Raw genomic sequence first — 26,556 nt, 5'->3', positions numbered from 1 at the left:
TGTGGGTAAGAACCTCACTTCTTCAGATGCAAGACTTCAGATGCAAGACTTGCATCTGAAGAAGTGAGGTTCTTACCCACGAAAGCTTATGCTCCCAATACTTCTGTTAGTCTTAAAGGTGCCACAGGACCCTCAAGAAGGTTTGTGTTCCTAAGCCACTTAGATGTTTTAAAAATTCCACTCCCAGGCTCTAGCACAATGGGGCCTGGGGTGGTTGAGGCCACACTGTAAATAATAGCTGATAGTGGAGTGTGAACTGCTTTCTCACCCCCAGGAATGATCTCTCTGGATCTCCCCAGCAGGATGGGGACGCTCCTGGACCTGTTCTGTGGTTAAACACTGGAGGCCAGTGACATGGCACCTTTCCCAACCCTCACATTCAATGATAATGCAAACTCCAGCTGCTCTTCCTCTCCGGCCTCACAGACAGTCTGTTGGGGGCTCTATCCCCTGGGTCCCTTCCCTGAGGCTGAGTCCACTCCTCCTCTTTGAGACGGTGCAGTTTCATTATGCAGCCAGACTGAGTTATAAAACGTATGATGCTGTCAAAACAATGGCAAGGTACTTCTGTGCATTGTTGCTGGAAGCATAATATAAAATAGGAGGTTGACTGTCATTTATAAGAACATGGGAAGGATAATGTATTTACTGCAATGATACTATCCAGACAGCAGGGAAATAATGGACTGTACACTATCTCCTCCTGGAAAGGGCAGGCTGGATATTTTAATAACGAAACTATTGCAGCCTTTAACACTGTGTTGCTGCCTTCACTCTACAGAACTCCACGTGGTCTGGGATTTGGTGACAATAATAATAGCCCGTTCTTCTCTAGTGCTGTTCTCCTGTCATTCGCAAAACATTTTATAAAGGAGTATACCAGGATGGCTTACCCATGGGCTGGAGGCCTTGGGGCTAAGCCATCCCTGATTAGAGGATGAGCCACAGCTGGGTTGAATGAGGTGCTCCCAGAATCATAAAAAGAGCAGGAAGTTGCAGTAAAGAAAAGAAAGGGGGCCAGGAAAGTGCAGTGAGCAAGAAGGCATCTGCCGGGCCCTGGCCTGAGTCAGCAGTAGGGTTGCCAACTTTCTACTCACACAAAACCGAACACCGTTGCCCTGTCCCCCCTTCTCTGAGGCCCTGCCCCTTTTTTGAGGCCCTGCCCCTGCTCACTCCATCCCCCCTCCCTCTGTTACTCGCTCTGTCCACCCTCACTCACTTGATCATTTTTATCAGGCTGGCTCAGGGTGTTGGGGTGTGGGAGGGGGTGAGGACTCTGGCTGGGGGTGCGGGCTCTGGGGTGGGACTGGGGATGAGAGGTTTGGGGTCTAGCAGGGTGCTTCGGGTTGGGACTGAGGGGTTTGGAGGGTGGGAGGGAGATCAGGGCTCGGGCAGGGGGTAGGGGCATGGGAGAGGGTCATGGGTGCAGGCTCCAGGTGGCACTTACCTCAGTCAGCTCCCAGAAGCAGCGTCATGGCTCCCCTCTGGCTTCTACATGGAGGCACAGCCAGGCAGTTCTGCGCGCTGCTCCATCCACAGGCACTGCCCCCTCAGCTTCCATTGGCCATGGTTCCTGGCCAATGGGAGCTGCGGAACCGGCACTTGGGGTGAGGACAGCATGCGGAGTGCCCTGGCTGCCCCTACACATAGGAGCCAGAAGGGGGCATGCCTCTGCTTCCAGGAGATGCGCAGAGCCAAGGCAGGCAGGGTCCCTGCCTTAGCCCCGCTGCACCGCCAACTGGACTTTTAACGGTCCGGTCAGTGGTGCTGACTGGAGCTGCCAGGGTCCCTTTATGACCGGGTGGTCCGGTTGAAAACTGGACACATGGCAACGCTAGTCAGCAGGGAAACAAAGCCGAAGAGGCAGAAGGGAGTGGGAGACAGCACTCTAGGCAGGGAGGCTAGGAGAGGCCCTGCCTAAGCAGTGGAAAGACTGTAAAGGCCGGCTGGAATGAAGCCGGAGAGTTTGTTTAGTGCTATTTTGAGTTAATCAGAGAAGAGACTCTGAACTGCTTGGGGCCTACCGGGCCCCTGGTAGGGAACTTTTGAGCTGTGAGTGCTGAAAGGGCCCTGGAGAGAGGCCTTTGGCCACAATGGGGTGCTTGGGAGGTAGCTGCCCATGCTGCAGGAGGTCACTGGCATTCTTCCCTTTTTACAGATGAGGAAACCGCGGCACAGAGTGGCAAAGTGACTTGCCCAAGGTCACCCAGAAAACCCTTGGCACAGCTGGGACTAGAGCCCTGGTCCTCTTGAGTCTAGTGCCCTATCCACTGGGCCCTGTGTCTCTGATAAGGCAGGCCTAAAGCAACTCCCTTGCTACCTTTGCCCAGGGCAGGTAAGAGCAGCTAGAAACGCTTGCTGACAGGCTCTAGAGCTGAGCTCTTAGACTGGAGCGCTTGAAGTGCCTATGGCAGCTAGGCATCCAACCCTACTGAAATGCAGCTAACTTCTTTAGGCTCCTTTGGGCATCCCAGCCTGCAGGACTGCACACTGGCAGCCCCTGACTGGTGCCAGAGCCTGAGCTTGTTGGCAACACAGAGGGTTATCTGGGGTGCTTACCCAGTCATTTGCTTGATTCTTGAATGAAAGGGGGAGATTTCCCTATGCTGCTGCTACTATAGTAAATAATAGTAGCTGTATTCTGCCCTTCCACTTGGAATCTCAAAGCATGTGACAAACACTGAGCCAAACCTCACAGCTGTCTTGGGAGACCCGGTGGGGGAGGTGATAGCTTCAATTGTGGGGAGAGAGAAGCTTTGGAGCCACGCAGATCTCTTCTGTCCTGGGAGGTATGTAAGGAACCGTCAACTGTAGGAACGGGAATTGCCAGATCAGGTCAAACCTGAGCAGCATCTAGTCCAGGATCCTGTCTCTAACCTGCCGGCATCCGCTGCTTCTGAGGAGAGTGCAGGAATCTTGCAGTGGGCAGTTATGAGTTAACCTGGCTGTGGGGAAAGACTCTTCCTTATGAACATAGGCTCTGGGGCAGCATCTTCTCAGACTCTTCTCCACTCGCTCACTTTCCACTGCAGCTGCTGGGCTCCTCGGCTCTATGGCAGATCTCTGGGTGGCTCTTTTTCTCAGAGGTTGGCCTGATGCAGCTCACCGGTTTTGCTTCTCTAGTCTTTCAGTTCCACTCCATGTTACTGCCCAGCCACACCCCAGACAGGTGTTACAGTCAGCAGGTATCTCCTGGGCCCAGCCCCACTGCAGTGGTTCTTTTGGGTGCCTAGTTACTTCATGTCCATAATTCCTTCTCCCCTAGCCTGCCAGACATTTTTTCTTACTCCCTATGATTCAAAGGTCTCTTAGATCATCCCCAGGATGGGCTGCTTAGGGCTCCAGGTTTTTTGCCCATCCGTAGGCCCAAGAATCTGACCTTCCCCACCCCCCTTCCCTCTCCCCGAGGTGAACAGCACACCATTTCTTCTTACCAACGAGATTTCAGAGAGAGGAACATGTGCCAGACTTTATTATTTTTATGGCCGTAGCACCTCAAGGCCACACCTGAGATGAGGGGTATATTTCTCTGGACACTGTAAAAACACGTAGTAAGAGATATTCCCTCTCTTGAAGCTCTTATAATCTAAATAGCAACACAAATAGGAGAAACTCAAAAGCTTGTCTCCCCACACCAGAAATTGGGCCAATAAAAGATATTACCTCCCCCACCTTGTCTCTCTAACATCCAGGGACCAACAACACTGCGTAGCACAACACAAATAGGAAACAGAGATGGTGATTTATAGCAGTGCTAGGATTAGAACCCCGCTCTCCTAAATCATGCACTGCTACATTACACACAGGGACTCCCTTACTTTACCCTCTCATGAAACAAGCTAAAAGCTCAGGCAACAGGTTGCATTCAGCAATGCACATGCTTTTCCAGAAGGAAAGAAGGTCTCGGCCTATCTGCAATTCCTCCACAATAATGAATGTCAAGCACTTTGCAAACAGAGGAGCTAAATGTCAGATCCAGTCCCTACAGATCCAGTCCCTTGTTATAAATTGAATTATCAGCCAAGCTTTTCTGTTTCATTCCCACTTTCTCAGTCGATAAACAGTATCCATCATATCATCACGCTTTGAAGCAAAACCAGAAGCCAGTTTTCTTCACGCTACTAAGAAAATCGTCCCTGATGTCTTCATCCTCTTTGTTGGAAATCCTAAAACTCTTATGGTCACTCGACTTCACATGATATAAACAAGTCTAGCTCCACTGAAGTCAATGGAACTAAGTCAGCTTACATCAGCTGAGGATCTGGCCCTTAAATTTCATCATCTCTTGTATCTCGCATGTTTCAGTCTCTTAACTTCCAGATCTAGAATATAGTAGTCCCCTTCCGCTGTGCAGTGAATATGCTCTAGCTGAAAGACAGTAGGAGGCAGTCATTTTTAGCGAGAGCTGCAGGCTGTAGTGAGTAATTGTTGCACAGCTGCACTAGGTTTTTGCACAAGACTTGTGCATGTTTTCAATTATCTGTTAACCTTCTTTTCAAAAATTGAAATAGATTGAGCTCCTTTAGGTGCTCACTGTAAGGCCTGTGTTCCAGCCACAACATATTTTGGCTCTTATCTCAACCTTTGCTAATTTTTTGACATCCTTTCTAACAATGTGAACAACAGAACTGGGCGCTGATCCTAGCTGTGGTCTCATCAGTCCATGTGCAGCGGTAATATAATCTCCCTTTTTCTCTGTATTCATCTCTCCGTGCACCCAGGGATCATGTTAGCCCTTCTCGCCACAGCATCACACATGGAGCTCATGTTCAGTTGGTTATCTACAAAGACCCCAAAGTTGGGCTTGGTGTAGCTGCGTCTAAGAGTACAGTCCCCCCCCCCCCCCCCGTCCTCTAAGTCTGGCTAGGCATAAAGAATTCACTGCATATGACTGTATTAAAATGCATCTTAGTTTGCATCCAGCTAACCATGAGTTCCAGACTTCTTGATAACAGTGACCTATTCAATGTAAGAACCCAGAGAGCTCAAACCCAAGCCCAGGGGTCTCCAGGCAGCCCTCCCACCCTGGCTGCCACTGGACAACTCACCCAGAACTACTGGAAGTGAGGGGCTAGTAGAATTCTGACCATTGGTGCCGGAACTGGGGGAAAGGGACCAGGGGCCATGCCTCCCCCCACACTTTTTAACACAAGAAATATATGCGCTGTGGGAAATACATGATTGGAGGCGACACACTGGGGCCGGGGGCACACGGGAGCATCCTCCCCCCCAGATTTCTGCCAGGGAGGGTTCACACCAGAACATGGCCAGCAGCAGCCTTTTGGCACTGTGAGGGCGGGAGGAAATGGGAGCTGCTGCTAGCTGCAGGGGGGAGAAGGGAAGAAAGAATAACCAGACCCGGGTCTTCGCAGAGCTCATCCCTTCCCTGCCATCTTCCCCTGTGGCTGGCAGCCATTCCCATCCCTTCCTGCCTGCATAGCACCAAAAAGCAGCTAATGCCAGGCTCCTGGTGCTGGCCACCAACATAACTCAGCCGCTTCCTGTACCCCGGCTGCAGCATGGGCAGGAAGGGGTTAAGCCCTAAGGTGGTATTGTGCACTGGGGCACAGGGAACCTGACTGTAGGAGCTTCAGCGGCTGCGGAGCCTGGCCAGAGGTGGCCCAGCAGGGGAGAGAGCCCCCTGAAGCAGAAGCAATGCCACACATGGCTGCTGCCATAGCACAAAGCCTAGGGGATGGAGCAATCCCACACTCCAGGGGAAGGGGTGAAAAGGGAGCTAAGCCCCTGCACAGGCACCTGCTGCTGAGCTTGTGAGTTCAGGGACAGAATAGGCTAGAAATCACTTCCCACCCACCCACTCCAGCAATGTTTAGAACTCAAATTATCTTATTTTTTTTGTTAGTACTATAATTATACCTTAAATACTATAATGTGGCTACATTTTGTATGTTTGTTATTTAAGTGACAGTTGTATTCTGTGGATATTGTAGTAGTAGGTTAATTCCTCTACCACTTTGGCCTTGGCCCCCCACTTCTATAAAGGTTCCGGCACCCTTGACTTTGTCCCCTCCCAGAGGCTGGGCCACAAGACTCCTCACTGGGGATGATGACGAATGGCCCCACCGATTGGCCCGACCACACTGTTTCATCCAGAAGGTGCAGAAGAACTTGTCTGAGCAAATGAGAGACTTCCTGACTAGCTGTTGCACCAGACCTGACTCTTCCTTGGTTCCTGATTTCAGCTTTGACCCCTGGCTTGGACTCTTAGCTCTGACCAGTAGACATGACCATTCCTGCTCTGACCACGAGGTCTGACCACCCATGTCCTGGTCCTGACATTCTCGTAGTTATTTACCATCCCCCATGATGACATTCCTGGGTAACAGGAGATGCCCTTTGGAATGTATCAAATGGGAAATAATTTACGTTTTGTGTCAGATGCATTTTAATGTAGTGCAAACCCTTGATCAAAAGAGCTGTCCCCAGGCACACTTGCAATGAATGCTGCTGCTTCCTGTCCCAATAGAATGCCCGTTAATCACATCTACGAACTAATTTAGAACTAATTTAGGGGGTAAACAACAGACTCAATCTGAACTCAATTGCCAGAACATTGACTGTGGCAGGTAGCTTCTTTACTGGGATATTTGTAAGTATTTTACCATCCCTTCATGCAGTGATTTTTCTATTGTGAATTGACAATGATCGTGTTCGCTCTCTGTATAACCCGAGGAGCCATGCTTGGGTTTGTTTGTTTGCTTTTTTTGTTACAATAATTGTTCTTCCCACAGTGACTGCTGCATGGTTTGTAAGCTCATTTCGAGCTTGACTGTGGGGATTAGCGATAACGCTGCCTATTTTACGGTGGGTCTTATTATTTAAAATTTGAACTAGAACAAAGACAATTCAATTCCATTCCCACACCTGATGGATAAAATAGCACTTGCCACCGCTGGTGAGGAAATGCAACGCTAAAGCTGAAATTCTCTCCTAAATGTTGTACCATTTAATTTCTTCCCTCCAAGAGACCATCAAAGGATGGAGTGAAAAATGGATGGTTGCCCTTAGCTTTGCATCTCCCAGCTTCAGAGCAGCGTGCATTGCCTTTTCTTGGGGCTGTTTGTGGGGCAGTACTTAACCTAATATCAGCCTATTTCACTTGTAGATTCCAAAGTGTTTTATTTAGAGGGGAGGAAAGTTGGTCTTGTGGTTAAAACACTCCTGGCTTTGCTACCAATCTCCTCTGAAACCTTGGGCAGATCACTCGGTACTTGGTCAGTACTGAAGAATATTCAGCCTCCTGTTGACTCAATGGGTTGGGATAAGACCTTCAATGTCTGAGGGTTTCAGCCCACCTACCCCATGAAACAGGAATAATAACTTGCTTGCAGGATCTTCGGGGCAGGCTTTGTCTCTTGCTATGTGTATGTACAGCATCTAGCACAATGAGATCCTGATCAGTCTCATTTTACAATTGGGGTGAGGCACAGGAATGTCACGGGGTGAGTCTGGTAGGAGACCAGCGGGTTGTTCCTGGCTCTGCACCTACTCCCATGGGCTGTGTCCTGGCGTGTTTATAAATGCAGCCCTGCGATCTCGGAGGTAGCACGTTGACTCCCGCTCTGTAAGCGTCTTTCTGACTTGGGGTTCTAGGGGTGAAGAAAAGGCCTTGTTGTTATTCCATCCATGGAGTTTCTAAGTCCCTGGAGTCTTTAGCTGCAGTAATCTGCCCTGTCTTCCCCGCCTCCCCAAACCTGCCTAGAGCAGCATCATTATCCTACCCATCATCTTCACTGAACGGCACTGCTGGGGGTGTCCAGCAGTGGCGTCTGGCATGGCCTGCTGCACTCTGCCATGGCAGTAATGTGCCCGTCTCTAAAAGGATCTTGAAGTGGAATTCTAATCATGACCCAACCCATAACGTTGAAACGAGCACAGCAAAAGGGCAGGGTGTGTGGGGTGGGGGGAGCTGGAACTGTGAATACACAAAAGCTGGAGCAACTGCAAGCAGCAGTAACCCTAGCAACAGTGTCTCAGGATTTGAATGTAATTATATCTGGAACGTGATAAACACTCCGAAGGACTCCTTATGTGGAGATCATACTAAACAAGTCTTTGAAATTACCCTCATCAAATATTGAGAGAGGGAGAGTTAAAAAAAAACAACCCAGCTGGTGCCCGCAGGCTGCGGGTTAATGGGGATCTGTCGATTTATCAAGGCAACATAACCCACTGATAGCCCTGGCTCACAACAAAATTAAAAGGGGGGGAAGGGATAAAACCATGGGGAAAGGCTGCAGTATCGATTTGCTTTTTGTTTGATGTTCCACATGCTGAACAGCGATCCCAATAAAAGCCATTTAGCTTCCCACGCCACGCTGATGAAACTTTAATCACTGCAGAAGGTGAAGGGGTGGCGCCCGTGGGCTGGCGTGGGTGGGGAGAGAGATGAGGATGGCCGAGGATCCTCGTTCATTGAGCATCATAGCTCTTTGCAGAAGGGAGATCCTCCGAGCTTGGGTGGGTGGTATTTATGGCTTCCTCCAACAGTTCTGCCATCAGAACATGCCTGATTTTAGGAGACCTGCTTCTCCTGGACTGGGAGAAGGATTTATTGCCCATGTTCATTAATCTTTGCATTCCCCACCCTGCTCTATCAAAGCTTGATGTGAAGGAGCCTGCCAGTGCTAGAAGTGAGTGCACGAGGCAATGGAGAATCAGGCCTATTGATTCTATCTCAGAAGGGTCTCCCCGTTCCTGTGTAACAGGAGAATTGAATTTCCCACTCTGTTCAGCTTTGAGATTCCCATCACAGATCCAACAATGGACCCTGCTTCTGATCTGGAGGCACTGCTGCCTCCTGGATAACACAACTGCCGCTGGATTGTTTTCTGCCTGGAGCTCATCTCTGTTGTTCCAAAGAACCAGTGCCATGGAAGCAAGCACCATGAGGCCACGTGGCACCCTGGGGAATAGTCATATTGGTTCAGGGCCTGGAGATTGATGGAGCAGGAAGGAATGCTGGTACTTGGAGAGTGCAGTCTGCATGTACTCAGAGATTCCCTTTTCCCGCCTTGCCTGCAGAACCAGTGGTCTAAACTTTCATCTTCCTCTTTTGGAAGAAGATCTTCAGAATGGGTCCAGGACCCTCCCCCGGTCTCCAGGGCCTGGGGAAAGAGTACTCCATTGCTTTGGATGCCCATGCCCCAGATTCTGTCATGTCACAATGGGACAGAGTCACATATATTTTCTTCTAACACTGAACAAGGAACTTTATTAGAATATTAAGGAAAACAGTGTTATCTTTACAGCTACTCTGTCTGCCTGTGTCTTTCCTGCCTAGAACCTTCCCTGCCACCTCCTGCCTGGCTTCCTTCCGGCCACAGATTCAGAGAGAGTACACACATCCTCAGAGTTCCTGGACTCTATCCCCTGGGCCTGCAGAGTGTGGGATGGAAAATTCCCACAGCGCTCTTTGCTCCTCTCTTAGGCCTTTGAGAAGTACAACTGAAGCCTCTCAGACCTTTTTAGAGAGGGATAAAAGATGTCTGTGGCTTCCCCTTCCATGTTCCTATCTGCTCCTGCTCCTCTTCTCCCGAGCCTTTTGGAAGGAAGGAGAAAAGCATCTTAGGGATTCCAATGGAATCACCTCCACTGGTGCTGCGTTCAAAAGATGAAGGCTGTTGAGTGAATGCTGTGCAAAGCTTGGCTGGAGTTAGGGTCACTGTTCTGTGGGGTAGTTGAAAGGGGTGTGTGTGAGAGGAAGAGAGATATTCTGGATAACCTTGCGGGACAAGGAGGAAATATTTGTCCAGATTAAAATGATGCTTTGGCTCTTCCTGAGGTAGGAGGGGACGGCACAGTAAATCAGAGTTCAAAGAAGAGTTGAAATTCTTGGTCTGAGAGAAGTGAATGCTAGTCCAGTGTAAAGCCTGGATTGCCTGGGAATACCTAGAATTCAGGCACCCTTTTAAAGGTTCATTCTGACCTGCAGCAGCAGCAGGAGACCTGCAGTGCACAGAGGGAAGTAATCACTGTACAAAGAGAACCACTGAATGTTTGGGGGTTTCTGGCTTTTTAAAACTTGCTTTAATATATTTCTTTTACCGCCACCACCCCCTCCCCGAATTGCCTCCTAATGCATAGTCCCAAAGCGTGAGCCGTTGTGGCGTCGGTACCTGGGCATACTCCACTTCCTCCTGCTACGAGGTGGCAGAATAAAGAGCTCCTGCAGTAATCTTTCTCTAAGAGTTGCATTATTAAAACCTTCCTTCGGGAAATCCAGGGAGCGTAATTGCTCTAGTCTGCCTCTGCCCACTGAGCTGCTTGAATTAAGTGGGTGTTTTGGAAGCCTGAGCAAAGCCTTCTGGGAAACAACCTTTGACCCCAACCGCTGCACTTCTCAACCTGCCGCTAATTAGGATGGAGAGAGTCCCCCTTTGTTTTCACATACTAGTTTACTTCTGTCTTAACTTTCTGCCGGGAGCTAACCAGAATGACTTGGTGCATAATGAGGGGGAGGGGGGCAGCAGATGGTAGCACACCAGCGTGGCAGAGCCGTACAACAAAACTTTTAACACTGCAAAGCAAAGAGGGAGAAAGGCCAGGCTTTGAACCGTTTGCTGAGTCTCTTCACAGCAAAGCCTCTCATTATCCACAGAACTGTTAGTCCTGGAATTAATGTCTGTAACAAGCCTTTGTTTAAAAAAAATAAAAGGAAAAGAAAAGAAAAATACCTCCATGGGCGGGCTGCTCCTCGCTGTTTTCATTCAATATTTGCAAACTTGGGAGGGACTTTAGAGAATAGATTAAGTTTGATACAACATCTACTGAAGTGAAGGGAAAGACCATAATGGGCTCTGGATCAGGTCCAAGGTGAATTGTGTGGGAGACGGGGGGCTTTGATGGTCTTAGTAGTGCTGGGTGGGAAACTTTTGAGATTGAAATTTTTTCCCATCACGAATCAGGAAAAAAAAGTCAATATCTCAAATTCCACATTCTGAAAAAAATGGAATCAGGTCTGTCAAAACATCTCACTTCAAACATTGCCATTTTCTTGGCATTCAAATGTTTTGAATTTTTTTTTTGACCATTTCAAAACAAAAGGTCATTTTGATCCAGGGCACCAGAATTTTTCATTTAAAGAGGTTGAAACGTTCTGACAATTTCAAAACTTTTTTTCAAAAAAAAGTTTGAGTAAAAAACATCAAAACTGCCTCTTTCCTGTGGAAAAAGTTTGGTTTCAATGAATTGGCATTTTCTAATGGAAAAATGTCTCATTGAAAAATTCCTGAGCAGATCTAATCTTTGGGCAGGATATAAGGGGAGATCCAATCCTCCCTTAGCTAGAGTATTCCCTAGAGTATTCCTCTCCCATGCTGATCTGTGGTGTGATTTCAACCCAAGGCACCATTAAAGGACTTTGAAGATATTCCAATCTGTGGGAAAATATCTTGCCACCCACTAAAAAAAAAAAGGGTCAGAAAAGTCTGAAATTTTGAATGGCAAAAATGCCACCAGAGGGAGAGACTGAGTTATTAGACACATGATGTCTGGCATATGTGGCCCATAAGAGGCCAGATACATGCAGTGATTTATTTGGATTTATTAAGGGCCTCTGTCTATACTCAGACCAAGATTCTCTTAGGTGGCCTCGGATTGAGGATGTGCAGGTTAAGAAGTATTGAGCCCCCACAACTCCACTTGAAGCCAAGGGGAGCCGCAGGGTCTCAGTTTAGATCCCCAGAAATCAGGGCACCCAAAAGGAACAGAAACTTAAAAAAGCCAGCCTAAATGGACAACACAAAGAGAAATCTCCACCCAAAAGCCACTTCACACCCTTGTCCACTGATAGCATAAAGAGCCTAGGCAACATGTAAAAACCCAGCCACAAGTAACAATGCCCACCTCAACCATCCCAGTTTCTCTGCTGTGGCCCTCCATGGAAATGCCTGAGACAATGGGTGAGCCTGGTGGCTTGCCATGAAGATGAGCCAGTCCCAGCTCTGTTGAACCAAAGAGACATGATGCAGAGACGGGGGCTTCTCGTGAAGCATGTCCTGTAGGCGGTGGCTGGCTCCAGTGGTTCCCACCATCCCAGCTGCGAGGCTATTAGATGGCAAGTTCTGTGTCACAAGTGAGCAGTCACAGCGGACCCCAATCACACCTGACCCACAATAAGGAATCTTCCCCCATGAAGCTCGCTGTGTCAGTCTCATCTCAAGTCAGCACAGCCCTGGAACAGTGAGGAAGAGTGACCCTGAAAGAAGAAGCAGAGAGAAGGAAAAGCCTCTGGCCAAGTACAGAAAGGACAAAATGATCTCAACTCACAGCTTCATCCTACAAGGCCCCTACTTTAAAATCCGAGTAACAATGAGTGAGGGTTGTGGCCGCTGTCAGGGCTAGCCTGATACAGCATCTGCTGCAGTCAGTGGAGAGACTCCCATTAATCTGAACGGGCCTTGGATCAGGGGTGCTTCCCCAATCTTACATGCATTGTATGATGGGGGGGTTTCCAGGTCAGGCCTCAGCCATCCCCCTTGTGCCCAAGTCCCTGTCACTCCTGCTATCCTGTTGAACCCACCTGCTTGGTGAATGGCTGGAGCTGCACTGCCAGAGCCTGGAGCTGAGACTGGGGGCTGCAGAGCCTCATGGCTCCTGCCTGCTGGTGAAACCCTCCCATATCTTGCTGCACCAGGAGGCTGAACCTCTGGCTCATTGCACACGAGGGCACCCCACACGCGATGGAATAATGGGGGTAGAACTCTGCCAGGGGCTCCCAGAGGAGTGACACCCCCCCACACACACACACTTTAGGATTGTCCGTGGGAAGGCTGGTCTCAGCCATGTTTATTTTCAGCACTGTTGCTCCTTTAATAAGAATGAAGAGTGGCTCAGACCAGGAGAATCGATATGTTGTTGGGGAGGGGTGGGGAGTGCCTGGTGGAAGGAACGGGGACTCAGCTAGCATGACAACTTGGAGACATTCCATCAGGAACGTTTGCATTCAGTCAGTATCTTCTGGCCAGGAAAGAAAATAACCTGTCCCCATCCGGGCCAGCAGCAAGGAGATGGCACAGCTTAAACATTCATCCTCTCACACAGTGTATTATGGCGGCTGTGCTGAGAGTCAGCAGCGTGCTGTATCCCAGGGCTGCCAGCTTACCCAATGGGAGGTGTCAACTGACAGGCCTAGGGGCCCTGGAGCAATTTCACTTGCTTTTGATTCATGGCTTGTCAGAACGCTAACCAAATATTCCATTTTCATCTTTGCACTATGCTCTCCCTGGCTGGCTCGCTGCAGGGGCGAGCGCTCCGCTGGGGCGGCTGACACTGCCTCTCCAAGGGCCTCAACTATCCCAGCTTTAGGAGTGTTTTGTCCCTGGAAGGGCAAGACAGGCTGCCTCTGTGGAAGGGGGATTTCACACCATGGCTTGTTCTAGTGTGCGGCTTTATCTCCTGGGTATCATTAAGAAAATGCTTAAGCCAAAGGGCAGATTCAGTAGCACAATGAGTGTTCAAGTGTGAGACTGGCTCTAAACCCATGCCCCCATGTCCCAGACACAACCTCATCCTTAGAGCGTGTTAGAGAAAGACACCCGGCCCTCTGTCGCCCTTGCTGGGTTCTGACAGTGGGGTGAACTAAGGGGTTTGCAGCTTAGAGCTGAGGAGCCAAGGCAATGACTGGGGGCAGGCTAGGCCTGGGCTCACAAGCAGTGCTGCAAATCGGGGTCGATGGGGCGTATCAGTGGGATCCTAGGGGAGACTCTTACAAAGCACCTGTCAGCAGCATGGCAGGCCAGAGCTCTTCAGTTTCAATTCCATTGACGTTAGTGGCGCTGAGCCACTTTACAGTAGCTGAGGAGCTGGCCCTTTGAGTTTAAAAAACAAAACGTGGCGAGGGAAGGGGGGAGATTCATGGTGTCAGCTAGAGTAGACAGATAGGGCTTGATTTCCAGTTATTGTTCCTGCGCTCTGAGCGGTGGCGTGCTCCTGTGTACTGTATTTCTGTGCAGGGGCCAGCACAGCCTCTGGTGTAAGATAGAGCAGCCTCAGGGCCACTGTAAATGCGTCTCTGATCCCATAGCCCCCTGTGGGCACTGGGAAGCAGAGAATAGCTGGAGTGCAGTGTGCTTTGGCCACGTCCCTGATCTACCCCTATGTTGGGTATAGGGCGGGTGCAGAATTCCCACATTGGCTCTATGCTGGCTGAGTAGGCCCTCTCTGCTGAGAGTGTTGTCTGGGGGTTGTTTTTACCCTTTATGTTTCCAGGGTGGCATGTCCTTGAGACTCCAGCCCAAAGTACGTAGGTGGTGCATTGCATCGTGCTCTTGGACAACATTTCTATACCCTAACGAACACCCCCCTTCATGCTCACAAGCGAAGCGCTGGCTGCAAAGCAGAGGTGGATCTCTGCTTATCAGACTTCAAGAGCAGGCTTCAAATCATGCCCTCAACTGTAGCAAGAAATCCAACTTGCCCTGAGCCGGGGAGCCAGAATTGCTGCACAAACAGTGTGGGGACTTCTGGAAGGAGATGACAGTGTCGCTGCCTCTTCCAGTGCGTGTTTTAATTGCTTGATGAGTGAGAACGCTTGAGGCCTGACTTATATGTCCCAGCATGGAGAAACTGAGATGCTGATCATGGCGAATGCTGGAGGCACCAAGCCCAGAGGAGAGAGGGAAATGAGAGGGAAATTCAGCTCTCTGAATTGTTTAATAAGAACATGTAATTCAACCCCCCTCAACCCCCCCCCCCCCCCCGCCCCGGCTTGTTCCTTGGCAGAACTGAAAAGATTTGGGTTTGCTTTCTTTAGAAATGGCAGATTGATCTGGCTTCTCCTTATGTCTAATTGAGATTGCACGGAAACAATGGCAACAGGTACACGGAACATGTTGCTTCTCAGTCAAAGTGCAGTTCAGTGAGATGATAAAGCTGCTTGCAGAGGCAGTGCACGTGGCTCAAGCAGCTCATAGCCTCAAAGGAGACTTGGGTTCTAGTCCCAGCTCTGCTCCTGACCTGTAAGTAAACCTCCCTTTCTGTGCCTAGGTTTCCCTTCATTCTTTGGCTGTCTTGTCTGTTTAGAGGTAAGTGCTTCAGAGCAGGGACTGTCTCTTACTCTGTGCTTGTGCAGTGCCTAGCAGAATGGGACCTGGTCTCATTTGCATTACTGCTGTGTCTAGGTGCCTTGGGCATGGACCAGCTAGATGCTGTATTACCACAGAACTAACTGATTTCAAAGGTTTCCACTTTCCCTTTCCCTCCAGTCTTCACTGGAGCGAGGAGAGGCTCTGTCTTAAACCCCACTCTGATCTCTGTGAGGCCTTTGCAAAATAATAATGGAGTTTTCAAAGGAGGCTATTTGGATGCAGTGCAGGGAGCATGAGTGCTGAATTTTGGACCCAGAATCATGCAGGGGGGGATTAGGGTCCAAAGCTGAGGAAGGGTGGCACAGGAGGTCTAGAAACCCTGCGCCTGCCATTTCAGGTTCCTCAGAGGCAGAGCCCTGGATTCTTCATTTCTAGTTGTTGTTTATACATCACTCCAGAGCGTCTAGTGACCAAGTCTAAATGGTAGCATTTATAGGAATGGTGGGGGGAATACCTGTGAAATGCCAGCCCCATCACACTCACTCACCCTTGTTTGCCTGGCTATGGGCCTACTTGGAGACAGGAATGCCTTTCCTAGTCAGATACCATGGTGATGGGCACCATATACAAATCTAGAAAGATATTGTGGTGATTTGAAAACTGTGTTAAAACTGTACCACTATCACTTTAATTCCTATGGGGTTTCTTGGTCCTGCTTGCAGGCTGTGAGACTCTGTAGGGAAGCATGTGAGCCAGCCAGCCTAGAGTAAGGTGGGGTGGGGATGAGTTGTGTGTCTCTCTTAAGGCGCAGCCTGCTTTGTCTCTGTCTGTTACACTGCAGACTTCCAGCCAGAGCACTTTTTATGTTTTTATCTAATTTCTCTGTGTGTTTGCCATGGACGTAACAGACAGTCCCCATTCTCGTTCTCTTGCAGTGTCCTTTCGCTACAAGATGATGCAATGCTGCATCACCACATAACATGAAAGGCTGTGATGACAGCCCTAGGACTGGTAAACTCTCTCTGCTATCTTGATCTACTGGGTCCATCTACTTCCTGCCTCCTTCCCTTGTCATAGTCTATTCCTCATGTCCCTAGATACCATGGAAAGATATTGAGACTGGGATAGAAGCGCCGACTTGGCAACTTTTAATATTGCTGAAACATAATCAGCTTTTGCTTCTACAGCAATTAGCATATTATTACCCATAATGTTTTGCATGGCAATTTTGTTGTAAACATTTGTACTAATTCACCATAACCTAATTATTTTTATGACACATAATTATGAAATATTTTGGAGGAGGAATGGTTTCTTTTTTTATGTGTACAATTATTTCCCAGAAAAGTCAGAGATTTTAACCATCAGGAAATAGCATCATCCTCCTTGATTAGCTTTTATTATTTATGATTCTGTTTCTCTGAGTCCCCAGGAGCCGAACTGCAGAAAGGACCCTGTGTGTGATGGACTCCAGGAAAAATGCCTCCAAGTTTATTAAAAGGAATGTGGCAGCCCCATGCTGAAATAGAAAAATATCACAGGTGGTCATCTTTATTGCTCAGTGGGTAGACATAAAGGTTGATAGTCACACTGTCTGTCAGATCCTACCCTGAATGAATACCAAGGAGAGAATTGCATGCTGTGGTCATTACCTGCTGGCTGCATTTTCCTGGGAACCTAGCTTCTCACTTATCAGAACTTAGACCCAACAGCTGTTTGGGACCTGCTCCAAAGCCAATTGATGACAGTCGCTGAAGCCACGGGGCTATGGATCGAACCCTTAGAGCTCAGGTTCCCAGACCAGGAGAGTTGATAGAACCTCCACCTCTTTTTGTTTTCTAACTCAAAACAGACAAGATGCCTCATCTTGATCTTACAAATGTTACCTAGCATCTCTGTGTTCTTGGAGAATGAGGACGCAGTACCCAGCCTGTCTGACTCACGAAAGACCTTCCCCCTCCCCCCCCCCCCCCCCCCCCCCCGGAGCCTCTGCTTGAACTGAAACTGATCAGAAGAAAGACTTACAAAAAGCAATGAAAAGGCAGTGGGAGACACACCTAAACCCCTGGGACAAGGGTGACAGGATTAAGGAAACTCCCCTAACCTCATTTGCATCAGAGATGGGACAGGGAGGCATCTCCATTAACATACAGAATGGAGAACAGAGATTCCAAGGCAAGAACTGCATGGAACTCTGGGACCAGAGAAGCAGAGAAGCACTGCATGATGGGGGATCTCTGCTCCAGATGTTAATGAACCTACGCCTGCACACACTCAGCTCAGTAGTTATCAGACCAATTTTAGTAATAAATCCTTTATTGGTATCCAAAATAGTGACCCTCCCTAATTGCATTGTGAACTCCCTCCAAGGAACACTGCCCGTAGCCAGGAATGATCAGTTCCTATTGTCTAGCCTGAACAAAACAACTTTAGTATACTCCCTTGAGCCATCAGTTTACACATAAACAAATCTAGTGTTCTCCCTTGAACCACTGTTCTTTCCCTGCAAAAACCCCTAACCATGCTCAAGTAAGTGTTCTGATGTCTGGGTCCAAAATCTGCATCATTTCCATTGGGACTCCATCTCCTGACTGATCGTGCTGGGGGCTCTGCCTGTCTCCAGCACTCCGGACCCTCAGCTACCACCACCACCTGCGACCCCCAAGCGATTCAAGCTTCACGGAGTGGTGAGAACCCATGTCTCTCTCTCTCTCTCTCTGTCTCTCTCTCTCTCGGTATAGCCTTCTGACCCTGACTTGTGTGATCAGTTATGGTTTTCTAAACCTGACTTTTATAATCAAATTTAAGTTAGATTTAATATTATAACTGTTTTGTTTGTTTGGCTCCCCTATGGTTAGTACCTGGCAATAAATAACTCTCATGGTTAAGCTGGTTGCTTCTCTCTCTCTCTCTCTCCCCCTCCCCCCATGGGTGTTTTTTGGCTTCCCTATTTGCTCTGCAGCAACGCTCCTCGTACCTAAGCTAAAGATCCCTGCATCGCCCCAAAATCCTGTGGGGTTTGCTCATCACATGGGTTACTACCAGAGCAAATGTAACATGAAAGTGGGGATAGGGACGTGCTGAACCTGGGACATATGAGGGTGGCAGATTGAAAGTGCTGTTTGACCCAGCCTGCTCAGGCGTACTCTATTCCGGTGCAGTGCCCATGGCATAGGAGGGTGACAGCTTGGAGATGCTGTTTGACCCAGCCTGCTGAATCCAGGGACATATAAGGGGAGTGCTGTTAATGTGTTTGTGTGTAGGTTCATCTGATCCTGGGGCTGGAAGAACCCAGCCCTGGGGAACCTAGGTCCTGCAAGATAGCTCCATTGGAAGGGAACTTGCAGAAGGGAGAAGTAGAATTCCCTATAAGAACACAAGTGACACAAGCAGTACATTGATAGAATTACAGAACCACCATGCTCCCCAGAAGAGTAATCCTAATAAATGAGCATACCTCAAAGTAAAAGGCAAATCTGGTAACACAAACGTTATGCTTCAGTTTTATGTTGACTGTTGCAAACATTGGCCAATGACCCTTACAAGTCCCCTGAATTGTAGGACTATCTTTCTCCCTGTTTTGTAGGTGGGGAACTAAGGTACAGAGGCCCAGATCCTCAAAGATATATAGGTGCTTAACTCCCATTACAGTCAATGAGAGTTAGGTACATATGTACCGTTGAGGATCTGGGCTAGAGAGACTAAGGGACTTGCCTAAGGTCACACAGGAAACAGAGCAGGGATGTGAACCAAGTCTCTTAAAACCTAGGTTAGTTTCCTAACCAGTGGACAGTCTTGCCTCTCCAGTGCTTTCCCCCGACCCCTTCTTTCCTGGTGACTACAAATGAGGCACTTGCCTCTCCTGACCTGGAGAGTTACTGCTTCACTGGGACATACTGTGCCTCAGTGGAATGTTCCAGGCCAAAAGCCTCCCCATTTCTAAGGAGAGACTTCAACTGGGGAGCGTCAGTAGGAAAAAAATGGACTGAAATTCCATGAGGTTCTCAACTGCAGTTTATGGTAATGTCACAACGTGTTCCAAAGTGGATCTCCAAGCATGATATTGTGTGTGGGGGTATGGGAGGGGACTGGCCTTTCCTCTTACAATACAGCTGCATTTTCAGAAAAGGGGCATTGGAAAATCTAGTCCCTTTACTTTTTCTTTCCTCCTGTCCTCTTATTAATGAATGAGAAATCGTTCCCAGAGTGGTTGTTCAGCACCCTGAGTTCTTTTGCAAGGGGTACATTATCAAAAAAATTATTATTCTATCCCGAGTCCTAGTGTCACAGACATGGAGACCGGCCACATGTGTGAAGCAGAATTATCTTCTGGGCATTGAGATGAGGACAAGCTCCACAGCTGGTGTAAACTGGCATCGCTCCAGTGGAGTTAATGGGTCAAATCCCCGGCTGGCGTAAATCAGCGCAGCTTCATTGCAGTCATTGCAACACACCGATTTAGACTAGCTGAGGATCTGGTCCTTTGAGCTGAACAATTTTGGTTATTGTTACTGGGTGAAAATGTGTGGATTTGAAGGCATGAGAAATACAAATACAGGAAAGAGCCAAATGAAATGTCAGAGTGTTTTAGTGCTGATTAAAGTTTCCCCCACTAATGCTGTTCATGTCAGCAAGAACTAAGCAAAGGGCCTAGCTGCCTTCTGAGAGAGATGGGGCTGGGGGAAAATTGGAGTCAAGAAATCCCCAAAGAGCCCCCTGCCTATGCCCCAGTCGGTGCACTAGGTCCTGGCCCACACGAGAACCTTACGGCTCAGTGAAGAGGTGCCAGGTGGGCAGAAAGGGAAACAGCAGCAGTTCAGGCCTGGGTGAAAACCACCCACTAGGATGATTTAGATTTCTAAGGCTTTCAGTACCATGGTGATAGGTGTGGTTGTAAAACTTGGTGGATGAATGGATGGGAAAGGTCTGAGGCAGTGGTGCTGGAACACTTTTAGAGTGGGGATGCTGCATCCCCCCTTATCCCTGTCCATGACCCCTGCTACCCCCCAGAGCTGGAGCTGGGAGCAGGGCCATGGATCTGGGAGAGGGGGGATGTGGTAAGGGGGCCGAGGCTGGGGCCGCAGCTGGGGGTGGGTGAGGAGCTCCAAGCACGGGACCAGGAGCAGAGTCCCGTGTAAAACCTGGGGGTGCTACAGCATCCCCCACTCCCCTAGTTCCCATGTCTATGGTCTGGGTTTGTATTCAGGCTTCAGACCCTGGGAGGTACCAGACACAGCTGTGACTCTAACTGCAGTGAACCCCATGAAAAGACCTGCGCAGATGTTTCGCTAACCTAGTCCAGCTTTTTGTTTGTACATTAACGTTGGCTTTATTGGGTAGTAGTGGCTCTTGGAAAGAGTCCCTGCTGCTTGATTTCAAGCCTCATAGCTCCTTTTGTGTTCTCCCACCCAGGGTCTGGCAAGATAAGTAAATCCCTTTCATCCCTTTGCGTTCTGATTTGTAAACCCATGTGCCGGTTACTTTGAAACAATGGGGTCATTGTAGCTCTTCTGCTATGTTTGCTGGTTCCTTGAACCTGCTCCCCAGCTGCCTGCACTGTATGTGAATTCTCTCTACTGGAGGTGTAGACATAGGAACAAAACCTTTCTTTGCTGAACAGCTTTCCAAAATAGTTTGCATATTGTTGGGTTAACCCATTAATTACTGTGGTATTAGTGTCCTTCAGGACCAAGCAATCAGAAATACTTAGATGGGCTCTCATCTTCCTCTTGCAGTATACATAAGCTGTTAGGTAGCTTCTAATTGGTAGGGAACCTGGCTTGACTTTTAAATATCAGGGTGCATTTGCAGTGTGGACATGAGATTAAAAAAAAACCCAACAAAGAGCTATTTTCTCACTAGTCAAGTCAGTACATTTGATATGGAAATGAAGGACAGAGACTGAATATGGAACCCATGATTCTACAAGCCAAAGTTTGGGTTCAGCACGAACCTGTTCTCCAGGATATAGGACATAGGCCTGGTCTATACTTGAAAATTAGGGCGGCATAACTACATCTCTCAGGGGTTGAAAATCAACACCTCTGAGTGGCATAGTTAACTCAACCTAAGCCATGGTGTAGACTGTGCTAGATTGACAGAAAAATTCTGACGTTTCTCAGGGGTGTGGATTACCTATGGCAATGGGACAATCCCCCCTGTGGGGTGTAGGTAGTGTCTACACTGAAGCACTGTGGTGGTGCAGCTATGCCGACGTAACATTTTAAGTGTAGACATACCCATAGTGACTCTCCTGCTAGATTAGAGCAATGTTCTGTTCAGATTTATTCCAGTATGAAGTCTCTATAGTCAATCCTTAGACCTAATGAAGCCAATGTCAAAACTCCTGTTGACTTCCCATGTTACAAGATCAGGCTCTCTGGCAGTGGCCAATAGCTCATCTTTTAGAAGGAGAAAATAATAGCAGCAACAACAATAAAAATCTCCCCTACTACAATTGGCTAGTTGTGCAGTGCTGCAACCCCCGAGTGTAAATTCCTTCCCCACACTCACCGGTAATCAGCTTTCACAGTGAAGCATGAAGTTTGATTACTCCTGTAAAATTTTATTTGCTTGCATAGCTGCAAATGTTATTAATGCTCATAAAATTATCCAGTCCTTTAAAAAGCCTGTTACGCTGGTGTGTGTCTCACTTGTGGCAGTGGATTCCATAGGCAACTGGGCAGTGTTAGAGTGTGTTTTTATTTTATTTGTCTCTAATTTATGGCCTCCTATTTTGACCAAGCACCCTTTGTTTACACATTAAATTGTAGGGCAGGGTAATACAAAACACTGGCTTGGCTTTCACTGCAATGCTGTCTGAGTTTTATACTTCAGTTAACTCCCTTCTTACTCTTCCCCTTTGCAGGCTAAATAATTCTACTGGGATTGATTGTACCCCTTAAACCCTTGCTCACAGGAGACTATCCTGCATGTGTAACTCACTGGTCAGGGTGTATATGTCCGGATTTTCCCGGACATGTCTGGCTTTTGGGGCCTCAAATCCCCGTTCGGGAGGAAATCCCAAAAAGCCGGACATGTCCAGGAAAATAGGGAGGGAGGGGTCGTGGGGCTTGGGTCCGGGAGGGAGCCTGGGGCAGGCGGTGCTCTGCTGGCGGCCGGAGCCGCTGGGGCTGGCGGTGCTCGGGCCGGGGCTGCTGGGGCGGGAGACGCCGGGGCCAGAGCCTCTTGGCCTGGGTTGGCCGGCCGCCACAGGGAGCCGCTCGGCTGTGGGGGCCGGACTGGGCCGCGCCCAGCCCCAGCTTACCTGCTGCCTCCCTGTTTCAGGCTTCCCGCGAACATTTGATTCGTGGAAGCAGGGGAGAGGGAGGAGCAGGGGGGCGGAGCGTTCAGGGGAGGGGGCAGAGTTGGGGCGGGGACTTTGGGGAAGGGCAGGGGTGGGGCAGGGGAGGGGTTGGGGCGGGGCTGGGGGCGGGGAAGGGGCAGAGTTGGGGCGGGGCTGGAGTGCCCTCCTTTTTTAAAATTAAAATATGGTAACCCTAGTATTACCTAGCCCCTCTGTGACCCATGCATAGAAGATGTGAATCTGTTGTACTGCTTGGTTTGAGAGGTTGGTTTTCTAGTTTAAGCTGTAGAGACTCCTGCATTTAGCTTTGGAGGTCTCTGGTTCAATCCCCAGTGCTGGCCAAGATGGTGGGTCTCATGCGTGTATCTGCCTGTCCTGAATGGATAGGGAAGTCAGCTCCCTTTCCCTGTACCAGATAAGGATATGTCCTGGGATCTGCATGGGGGGAGGGAGTTGGCCAGGGAAGGAGAAGTGACCTGGGCTCAGGGTCAGGGCATGTATGTTGTCCCTCCCGCCAGTCCTATGAAAGCTCAGGGAGGATTCTCAGAGACCTGCTCCCATGAATCAATTTGTAAGATTGGGACCCTTGTTGGTAACATTCAGACTGAGTCCCATTTAACTCGTCAGCATTATTTACACATTGCCTCTTCATCCTTCCCTCCTGCCAGGATGCCTGATCTCCATTCATGCAGATCTAAAGGGATTCCCTGTGGGAAATGTCCGGGCCATCTCAGCATATTGAACAGCTTGGTTTTCCCACCTAATCTGAGCAAGCCAGGCGTCTGTTGCGCCCGAGCCCTGCCGTGTGGCTCATACAATCAAGTGCAGCGTGCAGAGGCCCTGGGAGCACAGACACTATTTACTCAGAAGGCCTGGGCATATGTCTCAAACAAAATCATTACGCAAGAAATAAAATACCAGCCTTAGAAGCATTTTGCTCTTTTCAGTTTGTTTGTTTGCAATGTGGGGAAAGAAAAGGAGCGTGGAGGTCTGGGTTTTACCTGGATTTTTGTGTTTACTTGCATTTGCCTAAAAAGCCTGTACCAGTGATAGCACTGGTGAATGCATTTTGTTTCCCCTCTACAGTTCTTAAGAACCACTGTATTGAACAGGAATCAATCACTCCAGAATAGGAAGAGGATGCAGCAGTTAATAAACCACCCAAGTCAGTTAATGGCTGGCATGGAGGTGATGGGGTTTGCTCCAGCAATTGGGTGACAGCTCTGCCTGCTGCTGCCGCATTATAAAATGAGGATTTCACAGAGCATATCCTTATGCTCTGAGCTGTGAAGGTTGCTAATTTCCAGGGCTTGCTGCTCAGCCCAGGGGTGGGGGGGGAGGGAAGAGAGGAGGGGAGGGTGTGCTCCCGCTAATGAAAATAACCACCTGCAATGCCCTAGATTACCAAACTGAGCTGAGTGTGCTGGACAGTATCTATTTCACAGAGCGGGTCCTGTCTTCCTTGCAACAGTGTCAAACTTCCACTGCTTCCTACCCAGCATCCTACTTTCTTGTGGGAACAAAGAGCTGGATTCGTTACAGGGAGACGGGAGATTTTTTACCTTCGGCATTATGTCTATGTGGCATTCTGATCTGTTCTCTGTTTGTTGTGGAATATTTGCATATTTTTCTAGTGACACTAGCAGAAGTTTTAGAGCAAGAGAAAGGAGGAAACTCTCAAACTACGCAGCACAACTTGCTAGCTGCGAAGTGCAGTGTATAAGATCTAATCCTGCCATCCTTACTCAAGGGCCGACCCTGTAAATCTGAACTCTTGTCAGTAGCCCCATTGTAGTCAATGGGACTATTAGCACAAATAACAAATATTCAACAGGTTGAGAGTTGCAAGATCAGATCCTCAGTCTTTGCTTGGCTTGGAACTTTTGCTTGATTATGAGCTAGGTAAGGAAAGCAGGGTTTAGCCAACAGAAAAAGTCTGAAGTTCAGTAAAACTAGGAGAGATCAGTAGTGCTCAAACTGTGATCCATGGACAACTGATATCCTCAGAGCTGTTCCTAGGGGTCTGCAGAGAGCTGGCTGGTCAAACAGTGGTGGTGTATCCTTGTATCCAGCTATCAAACTGCAATAGATGACCTCTAAAGTACATTGACTAGGTCCTTCCATCTGAAGTCAGCGGGACGACTTGTGTTTTAGTATGTGCTCATCAGCATGAGTAAGGGTTGGGCTGTCTAGCCTAAACCCTTTCTTAATATTGCTGCTCCAGATCAACCTGGGACGCTGGTAAACCAAGTGCCAGCTCTGGCCAAGGCCGCAGGTGTTAGCTAAGAACTGACAAACTGGTAGCTGGAAACCAAACCAGCTCACCTGTATGTTAGTTTTGTTCAAAATAGGTATTAGTCTTTTATAAGAATATATTTAGTGTTTAGACTCTATGAAATGCTTGTAAGTTGCTGCATGTATTAATCACATTTGTAATGTCTGTATTGCATGCTACAAGGAAATATGCAAGTTTTGCTTTATAACTTTGAAAATGCTTGCTCTGAACTTGTGAACCCGGGCACGGGAATCCTCATCCCCATCCATTCAGAAGGCCTATCAAGATTAAACAGGGCATTAAGGAACATCACAATACAAAGGATTGGTGAATGGCCCTATTACCACCTTGGAAACGCTATGTGCAAAGCTGCTCATCTTATGGACTGGAAGGCCAAATGTAAAAGATTAAACAGGATCACAAGAACATTTTTTATGTCTTTGCTGTTTGAACTCTCACAGGGCCAGAGACAACACAAAACTAGAGCAAAGGTCCCCAGGGCCAGTCTGGGTCCACCCTGAAAGACATTTTGAATGGACAGATTGCTACATCTCTTTCACCTTTAGGAACCATATATGGCAACTCATTGGTGTGTATATGTTTGCTTGCTTTAACCTGTAAATAACTCTCACTTCTTTTTCCTAGTTAATACACCTTTTGATAGTTTATTACAGGATTGACTACAGGCGTTGTCTTTGGTGTGAAATCTAGGGTACCAATTAATCTGAGGTAAGTGACTGGTCTCTTGAGACTGGAAACAACCTGAACATTTTGCAATTTTTGGTGTAAAGGACCATTTCTCACTAAGTCCAGCTAGGCTGGGTGACAAGATAGATTGGAGAGTCCAAGGGGACTGTCTGTGACTCCATGGTGAGACTGTTACAGTGATCCAGGAGTTCACATTTGTTACAGGGTGGGTGACGGCTAATTATAGAACACACCACTAGCTGGGGGTGTCTGCTCTGCTTTCTGACAGTCCGCCCTGAGGTCTGCACTCATGGTCGTGAGCCACTCCAGCCAGGGTGACACAACCATTGCTGGAACTTCCACAGGAATTTTCTGTGATCATGAACGAGAGCAGAGGAATGTGATCCTAGAGGCAAAGGGAAGTGGTCAACAAGAGAATCTGTTTAGATGTGGTCAATGCCATGAAAGTGTTGAGAACCCCTGCTTTAGAACGCCACATCTTCACTGAGCTTCAAGACAACTAATACTGGTTAGCTGTTCTTATTATTGGTGAAAAAACTCATTGTCAACAGGTTTGAATCAGCATTATTTAAGACAATCTATCCACTACCCTTCAGCCCCAACAAGACAATGAAGGGACACCTCAGTAATAAGACTCATCAACAATAAGAAAATAGAATGGTCAGTACCTGCCTACAAATCTGATTGACACAGTATCTTCTCATCATGTCATGTCTGACCCTTGAGCCTGGCTTGCGTTAGCTCTATCCTCATTTGTCCCCATCTTCCCCTGGAATCTGATGCCATCAAACACCCTGGCCATTTTAATGTTGTTGTTTTTTATCATCTGAATGGAAGGCTGAACATCTGGTCTGTTCCAGACTAGCATTAACCTCATTTCTTTTCTTGCCCATTAAGAGGATCGGTGTGAGATAGCAGAGTAGTCAGCATCTTCGCCCTTCTTACAAGACCAAACCTAGAATCTCCACTAGGCAGGCAAGCATGGAGAGATGGATCCTATACATGGTTGTCCATCGTGGTTCTGTGAGTAGCAGCTGGACCAAGTGCTTTGCATTCTTTTCTCTTCCCATCTCTTCCTCTTCATGGCTTATCTTGCTCAGACTTTTTTGTTGAATTAAGGGCTCATGAAAATAAGACTACTTCAGGCCAGGCATAGCATAAAGATGCTTTCTGCATGCTCTCCCTGCTCTCCACAGCGCTACCTCACTCATGACTTG

This window comes from Chrysemys picta, chromosome 9 (assembly GCF_011386835.1).
Source record: "Chrysemys picta bellii isolate R12L10 chromosome 9, ASM1138683v2, whole genome shotgun sequence".
In the NCBI taxonomy this organism is placed as follows: Eukaryota; Metazoa; Chordata; order Testudines; family Emydidae; genus Chrysemys; species Chrysemys picta.
This window is presented reverse-complemented; position numbering follows the sequence as displayed.